This window comes from Rana temporaria, chromosome 1 (genome assembly GCF_905171775.1).
Source record: "Rana temporaria chromosome 1, aRanTem1.1, whole genome shotgun sequence".
Classification (NCBI taxonomy): domain Eukaryota; kingdom Metazoa; phylum Chordata; class Amphibia; order Anura; family Ranidae; genus Rana; species Rana temporaria.
Window position 1 is genome coordinate 196,654,567 of NC_053489.1, and position 9,345 is coordinate 196,663,911.

Genomic DNA, 9,345 nt, shown 5'->3' on the forward strand with positions numbered 1-9,345 from the left:
AAAAGAAAAGAAAAGGGAGGGCGCACCGACCTAGTGCATTACCCATGTGGAAGTAAAATATATTTTAAATATATTTTAAAAAAACATTCTTAATATATTTTTCTCAAATATATTGCCATATATTTGAAATGCTACAATTTTGGCCAGATTCAATATATTTCAAAAATATATTTCAATATATTTGTGAATATATTGTGGAATGCATTGTGAAATATGTTGCAAATATATTCATAAATATATGTTAAATGTACTTCTGAATGCATTTAGCAATATATTTATGCAACCATAAATATATTGCAATGTGCATTTTGGAATGCATTGTGAATATATGCAGAAATATATTGCTAAATGCATTCAGAAGTACATTTCACATATATTCATGAATATATTCACAATGCATTCCAAAATGCACTTTACAATATATTTATGGCTGCAAAAATATATTGCTAAATGCATTCAGAAGTACATTTAACATATATTTCTGAATATATTTGCAACATATTTCACAATGCATTCCAAAATATATGCACACATATATTGAAATATATTTTTGAAATATATTGAATCTGGCCAAAATTGTAGCATTTCAAATATATGGCAATATATTTCGGAAAAATATATTAAGAATGTTTTTTTAAAATATATTTTAAATATAAATGTAAATGTACTTCTGAATGCAAAATTTTAAAAAATACATTCCTATTACATTTTGAAATGCTGTGTATTTATATATTGTATTTTATATATTGTAGGCCTATAAAACTAGCAAACATTTGGAAAAAAAACAATAACACAGTACAATACACACAACTTTATTATCATGTAAATATACAAAAACTACAACACAGGGAATAGAAAGTGGTGTTAACTGTGATAAATGACATTAATGACATAAAAGTTTGTAGTATTCTGCTGAGGTTCCTGATGTTTCCCTTCAGGTGATATTTCAACGCCGCAATTTTTCTCGTAACAGCGTCACTGATCACAGCTTATGAAGTCCCAGGAAACTTTGCCAAAGTAGCAGCTTTAAAAAGTAAATAGAAAATATTAGACTTATTAGATTTTCCCTGGGAATCAAAAGCCATATAAGACCCTTTTCACACTGCAGCGATGCTAAAGCTCCGGCGGTTTTGCAGTGTTTTTGTAGCACTTTTTAGGCGTTTTTTTTTTAAAGGGAAAAAGTCCAGTTTTTAAATGCGCTTTTAGGGTGCTTTGGAAGCACTGCCCATTAATTTCAATAGGCAGGTGCGTTTTAGGAGCGCTATTTATAGCGCTCCCAACCCGCCCCAGATGCTGCTTGCAGGACTTTTTCTAATGTTGCGCAAGCGCATCGCCCCATTGTGAAATTACTCATTGCACTGAAAGGGATGCAGTTTTATGAGCTTTTTAGAGGCTATTTCTAGCGCTAAAACGCCTGAAAACTGCCTCAGTGTGAAAGGAGTCTAACAGATGCAGCTGAGTAAATAAAACTAACAAAATTAAGCATGTATAAAAACATCAAAATATTGTAGACTTTTCAAAAATCAGTATAAAAATCAACATCTTGCCTACAACTTGTCTTATTAGTTCAGACTACTACCAGACTGAGCAATATATCTAATTTTGACACAGCAGTCAAATTGGCTTACAGTCTACATGTCAAAGCTGATGTTTTCAAAGGGTCTAATTGTACCCGCTTCTCTCCATCTGTCAGCCGCTTGGAGGCACCACCTTAAAGGTTACTTTTTATTGAAGTGGTTGTAAAGACACAAGGGTTTTTACCTTCATGTATTCTATGCATGAAGGTAAAAAAAAAAAACTTCTGTGTGCAGCAGCCCCCCTATACTTGAGTCCCCTCTCGATCCAGCGATGTCCACGAGAGCCTTGTCTCTCCAGGGACTTGCACTGCTGATTGTCTTTCTGTAGCGGTGGGAGCTATTGGCTCCCGATGCTATCAATCACAGCCAGTGAGCTAATTAGGAGATGGGGCCAAGGCAAGGCTCAGTGTGTGATTGGACACACAGAGCTCTGGTTCAGGAGCACTGTTAGAATATTATTCCAAATTCATAATTCGGCAATTCATGGCAAGCTTGCAAAACATATTTTGATTTATGATTAATCATAATAATTAGGTATGAATGAATGACCTTGATCAATTGATATGACATAATTCTTCTATCCAAAACTGAGCATTACGGATAGCCGATTTGAGAATGACATAAGATTTGAATGTCAGGCAGTTGTTCTACTATGTCCAAAGTTGACATGAGTTCAGGAGGTCAGCAGGCTAACAGATAAGTATACACATAGAGTTCATGTGTCAGAGCTGACATGTTTTTACATGCTTTAAAGTTAAAATCATAGATAATCCATAACTTAGCTATTTATTTGATATTGTTGTTTAATTATTTAGAGTTAGTTTAAGTGAAGTCTTAGTCATACTAATATGTATTAGTATATAGTTACTTAATGAAGTTATAGCTTTATAGCTGATAATATATGTTCTATGACATTGCATCATCAAGCACACTACTCTAAGTATAGAGTGTCACATGTGTGCCTGTCAATCAAACTCCATACGACTCTGTGCTAAGATCTTCATATTGCTGAACCTAGCAGATATTAATATTTGCCATACAAGGGTCTAAGCCTGGGCCGTATGAGGTCATGACGTTCACTTGTAACATATATTTAAGCTTTGCTTTAAAGAAGGCTGAACACATTTGCACCACACACTTACATGAAACACTGATACTAACTCACAATAAGACACACTCACTCACACCCTCTTTGAAAGACAACACTGACATATTGACAAGGACAACAGCTGATACTAGAAGTCAAGAACGTCATTTCCTGCTTCACTTTGGAAAATCTCAGAAGACAACATGCCTGAGGCTGCACACATCCTTTCATAAGCTTGCTACAATACTATCGATCCAATTCCAGATATTTTCATCTACGCTAAACTGAACTTTATACTATTTTTCATTGTGTTTATGATGCCACCTGTGTGACAATAAACTCACACGTTATTTTCAAATCAACCTGACTATGAATGATCTTCATTCAGATACGCCCTTGAAGCTATAAGAATATTAGTTATTAATTTACATTCTTACAGTGGCGAGCCAAAGAAAGTACTGTCTTATCTCTATTTTTACGGAAATCTCGACCCTTGATGAGGGGGGGAGAGATTGGCGCAGTCTTTGCGAATATTCAAGTCTCGAGAAAAAAGACGGTTCAGAACCTATCAAGCAAGAGGCGTTTGTGTCGCGTCAGATGTGGACAACAGTCCAGTAACAGACGGTTGATGACGAGAAATCCTTCTAATAACGGTGAGTAAAAAAAAAATATGAATTTTATAGATGAAATAGCTAGAGATAGTAAGCTAGAATTTAAAGATGTGTGTTTTTATCCAAATGACAGTCACTTGTGGTTGTATATGTATCAAGAATGCTTAAATTCCAATGTCCAGATAGACAAATCCAGGTTTACTGTGAATAAATTACGTAAGAAAATAAGTAATGTATTGAAATTGGTAAGAATCTTTAATAAGATGATTATTAATATTTTACCTGCCAAAAATGTGTGTACACGAAACCAGACAGAGACTAATAATGTACAGAACACAGGAATACATGAAAATGTGTCCCAGGATGCTCTCAGTTGTTCTAATTGTGAGATTTTGTGTAATTACATAGAGAATCTTGAGGAACAAATAGAGAAATCTAAAAAAATGATTTTGCCAGAGTTGCAAAATGACAGTAAACAGATTGCTGTAATAAATACAGATGACAAAAAGGTTGAAACCAAGTCAAAGCTACAATCTTATTTTCCGGAAAGTTCGGAAATAGAGAATGTTGATGCTACTGATGAAATGGAAATGAAGCATAAAAACTTATTATGTAGGACTGCAAAACTTAAATTGCAAATTCATGATCAGCTGATGAAGGTTCTAAAAGACTTTCCTATTTATGACGTTGAGGCTACTGTATTTTCTAATTGGGATTTATTTGAAATGTTTGCAGATCGTTTTAATCTTTCAAACGATCAACGCAATTACATTTTTCAGTTGTGGATTCCTGTTAATTTTGCTAAACGAATCCATTCACTTGTTAGTGATGATGAAGGTCAAAATGACGCCACAGATAGATTGCGACTATTATTGCTATGTATGACCGGTGAACAAAAACCGACCATAGAAATGCTAGACCTATTACAGACTACTGCAGAAGAAGATCCATTTTGGTTTAAAACAAGATTTTGCAAGGTTTATGAAATGATATTTGGAGTAGATGATGAAACTGACCCAGGTTTAAAAATGGCTTTCATAAAAAAATTTAAATACCTTGACCCAACTTCAGTGGCCATAGTACAGGAACGTCAAAATTTAAATGCTATAGTAAGTTTCATTGACAAAATTAGGAGACAATTGAATCAAAGCAGTCTCGCACACGAGGTTTCTATTATTCAATGTGACAAAAATAGTCAGGCTACAGACGTGTCAGAAACGACAGGTCTCATCAGGAATGACAAGGACAGGTGCAGTCAAGTGAGTCAAGGAGACGACCCCATGATGTGTTTTTACTGTCATGGAATTGGCCATATAAAAAAACATTGCTTTAAGTTTAAGAGTGACTTACAAATAAGAACTAAAGATATGGAGTATGAAAAATCAGTTTTTGTACAGCCTGATTTTTCATGTCAAGATAACATTTTGACTGAATTGCCTTATGACACTGAAGTCAAACAGATCAGTAATTTGACTGTTCACAGTAGTTCAGACAATATGGCAAAAGGAGCTGTCACTGAAAAAGAAGGTTTATTGCCATTGCCAAAAATAGAATCACACCCGGATTCAATTTCTCTGCCATTACAATATGTAGCACCAATTATTTTGGACGAGAATGGGAGGCCATATTTACAATGTTTGATAAATGGTAAACATATTAATTGTCTCTTAGACAGTGGATCTGAGATTACCCTTATTAAAGAAAACATACCTGTGAAACCAAATTCTCCTATGTGTAATATAGTGGGTTTTAATAATACAGGTAATTCCACTGCTAGACAGGTATCCAATGTAACATTTGAAGTACCTGGATTAGTGAAAACTAATATTAACATTTGGGTCTGTCACGAAGCAGAGAATATACTTGGCATTGATGTAATCAATAAACAAAAGTGGGTGATTGATTTGGCTAATAAAAGTATTTGGAAAGATCCATCTAGGCCCAAATCAGTGCTGATTGATCCCTCTGTATACCGTAATGTTGGTTCCGTTACCAATATATCTACAGAACAAAAGTGGCCTGATATTGATGAAAATTGTGCTTTAAAGGAAGTGGTACAATCTTTTCCAAGTTTGTGGTCAAAGTTCAAAAATGACTTTGGAACTTTGAAAAGTGCCGAATTAAATATTGAAGGAAAGGATCCAGAACCTCTTGATCAGAGTGAGTTACCACCAGAATCAATTGGTCCACTTTCTGATATTATTCAAGAATTTGTACAACTTGGAATTGTAAAGAAAGCTAAATCAGTGGTAAATAACTGTATTTGGCCTATCAAAAATATTGATAATTCATATTCTTTATCAGTTGACGTAAGAACATTGGATAAACAAATCACAAATAGCCCAGTTCTTCCTGATAAATCTAACATAAAATTACATTTGAATGTTGAGAACAAAGTGTTTTCTGTACTAGAAATCGCTGGTAGCCATTTTTCCATTCCTTTAACTAAAAGTTGTCAATACAAACTTGCGTTCACATTCAGAAAAGAGACTTATACGTTCACTCGATTAATACCTGATCTAGGTATTGGTGATGGTATAGTTCATGAAACTATAGCAACAATACTTTCTAAATTTTCTAGGCCAGATTGCATTTGTCAGCACGTGGATACGATTTTGCTGAGTACTCAGAATATCGATGAACATATGGCTCTTTTGTCTGAATTGTTTATGATGTTACAAGCTGAAGGTTTAAAATTAAACACAACAAAAGTTCAGTTGATGAAAAGTCAAGTGAAATTCCTTCACATGCAAATTAGTCAAGGAAAGAGACAATTGTTGCAAGAAACAGTTAGGGATATTACTGTTATCCCAACTCCAACAACTTACAAGACATTGCATAAATTTTTGCATAAAATAAATTATTGCAAAGAGTTTGTACATTGTTTCGCAGAAAAAGTTAATCCACTATATAATCTTTTAAGGAATAAAGGTAATATAGTTGACCAGTGGGGTCCAAATGAGAAAAATGCTTTTGAAGTGTTGAAAAAAGATTTGCAGAATGCTCCAGCATTAAGTACAATAAAGGTCTGTTCTGAAACATCGTTTGTTTTGAAAACTCATGTATCTGAGAATGCCATCTCAGTAACATTGTTTCAGTTACAAGAAGGTAAGGAGAAAATAATTGCCTATTTCTCCAGAGTTTTATCATTTTTGGAAAAAACTTTTGAGCCAGGTGTGAAGCAACTTCTAAGTGTTTACTATGCAATTAAAGTTACAGAGAGCATAGTGAAATCAAACAAAACCATTGTACGGACACCTGACTGTTCATTAAAAGGTATTTTTGAGGAAGGTAATTTTAGTGAAATTAAGAAAATATATCCTTTATGGTTCAGAGCTTTATTACAAATACATATTCAGATAGATGGGAACGAAAGACATCAACAGAAATTTACACCAGCACATGTTTATACAGCTGTAGCTGAGAAGTCTTTATCTCAGATTTCCAGCGTAAGAGCTGAGAAATGCATTGAAGTACTTGCAGAACACTCTGACACTAAAGTAAGAACTCCAACACAGAATACAGTTACGCATATTTCTAATCGTTTAGAGGTGAGAACAAAGGCATAGTCCATTGTCATCTCTGGGGTGATATGAAATCTAACTTTGTTCGTTAGAAATAGAATTTGTATCATGACCGGAAAAATGAAATATTGCGTCCTGACATACCTAAACCTCACAGTACATATATTTTATAATTTAGGTTATTTTTAGTCAGAATAAGGACAATACACAGAAGTATATAGAAGTACATAGTCACACAGAAAATCTCTTTGAAGGAAAATATGAGATAGTATTTCACATATAGTTTTAACAAATTCACAAAGTAATTGTCTCATAATGTTTTAATATTTGTTGAGAAAAATATCAAAATGTATAAGAATTAATATAAATATTTTATTCCTGAGTAATGATACTGCCTCTCTTTTACAGATATGGCATCTAAAATCAAACAAATATGGAGGATAACAAGCTTCTATAAAGAGCAAAGAGAAATTCAAAGTTAAAGAAGAGATCCTTTTTGGAAGAATATTTGACAAAAGATTTATATTTCATATTTATGAACTATTTTATCTTATTCATCAAGGTTTTTCTAACCTAATGGAACTTGAAGAAATTTTAAAGACATTTCATGAAGAAACATTAATCGGAAGGAACTTTATCTATCTACTATAGATAAACAATTTAGGACTGAAACATTTGTTCACATATACATATATATTTTTTGATTATCCAATTATTATGATATTAATGTTCACATGAAGTTAGGATTATTATTTTTATTTATTTTTATTTATTCACATATTGAATGTTAGCACACTCATTCTAGTTAATAGAACATTTTTTGTTCATAACTTAAGAAAGATATCATTAATAGAACTATGGAAAGTTATGAAAGTTTTAGAGTATAAAGTATATTTCCAAAGAGCTAAAATATTATTTGAGCACATATATGGAAATATATTATTGCATTATTACTTATTTTAATAATAATAATTTTCATTATTATTATTATTAATAATTATTGATATTAGTCATCATTATGTTATACATTTTTAAAATCTATACCATTATTTCTGGTAAGATTTTGATTAGATAGATCTAAGAAGAGTTAAAAGTAAAGAGTAAAGCATTTAGGAAAAGGAAAATTTCTAGTTGCTTCAGTTCTGAGGAATATCGTGTCCAATCGTTTGATACAAGGTGGAGAAAATGAGATATGAATGTATGTATGTGAGTATTAAATGATTTAGTATGATTAATCATAATTCAGGGGGGATTGTTAGAATATTATTCCAAATTCATAATTCGGCAATTCATGGCAAGCTTGCAAAACATATTTTGATTTATGATTAATCATAATAATTAGGTATGAATGAATGACCTTGATCAATTGATATGACATAATTCTTCTATCCAAAACTGAGCATTACGGATAGCCGATTTGAGAATGACATAAGATTTGAATGTCAGGCAGTTGTTCTACTATGTCCAAAGTTGACATGAGTTCAGGAGGTCAGCAGGCTAACAGATAAGTATACACATAGAGTTCATGTGTCAGAGCTGACATGTTTTTACATGCTTTAAAGTTAAAATCATAGATAATCCATAACTTAGCTATTTATTTGATATTGTTGTTTAATTATTTAGAGTTAGTTTAAGTGAAGTCTTAGTCATACTAATATGTATTAGTATATAGTTACTTAATGAAGTTATAGCTTTATAGCTGATAATATATGTTCTATGACATTGCATCATCAAGCACACTACTCTAAGTATAGAGTGTCACATGTGTGCCTGTCAATCAAACTCCATACGACTCTGTGCTAAGATCTTCATATTGCTGAACCTAGCAGATATTAATATTTGCCATACAAGGGTCTAAGCCTGGGCCGTATGAGGTCATGACGTTCACTTGTAACATATATTTAAGCTTTGCTTTAAAGAAGGCTGAACACATTTGCACCACACACTTACATGAAACACTGATACTAACTCACAATAAGACACACTCACTCACACCCTCTTTGAAAGACAACACTGACATATTGACAAGGACAACAGCTGATACTAGAAGTCAAGAACGTCATTTCCTGCTTCACTTTGGAAAATCTCAGAAGACAACATGCCTGAGGCTGCACACATCCTTTCATAAGCTTGCTACAATACTATCGATCCAATTCCAGATATTTTCATCTACGCTAAACTGAACTTTATACTATTTTTCATTGTGTTTATGATGCCACCTGTGTGACAATAAACTCACACGTTATTTTCAAATCAACCTGACTATGAATGATCTTCATTCAGATACGCCCTTGAAGCTATAAGAATATTAGTTATTAATTTACATTCTTACAAGCACCGACATGGGACCTGAGAAAAGAAGGATCTGAGCTGCTCTGTGCAAAAATGGTAACAGAGCGGGTAAATAGGAGTAGGACATGTTTGATATTTTAAAAAAAATACGTTTTAATGTTTCGGTACCAAAAGAAAACCTACCTGTTTAGGCCTTGAGTACGACACTTGACAAGGAGATAAGTTCAACTCTTCAGACGGGACAGAAGGTGATG

At 33.1% G+C, this 9,345-nt stretch overlaps 1 long non-coding RNA gene across 1 annotated transcript; it reads left to right on the top strand.

Annotated features, from left to right (window-relative positions):
• The first annotated feature begins 2,093 nt into the window (after positions 1-2,093).
• LOC120935460 lies at positions 2,094-9,056 on the top strand. The gene is made up of 2 exons (XR_005748502.1): positions 2,094-3,317; positions 7,208-9,056. It is a non-coding gene; the product is annotated as an uncharacterized LOC120935460 (long non-coding RNA).
• The last annotated feature ends 289 nt before the right edge of the window (positions 9,057-9,345 follow it).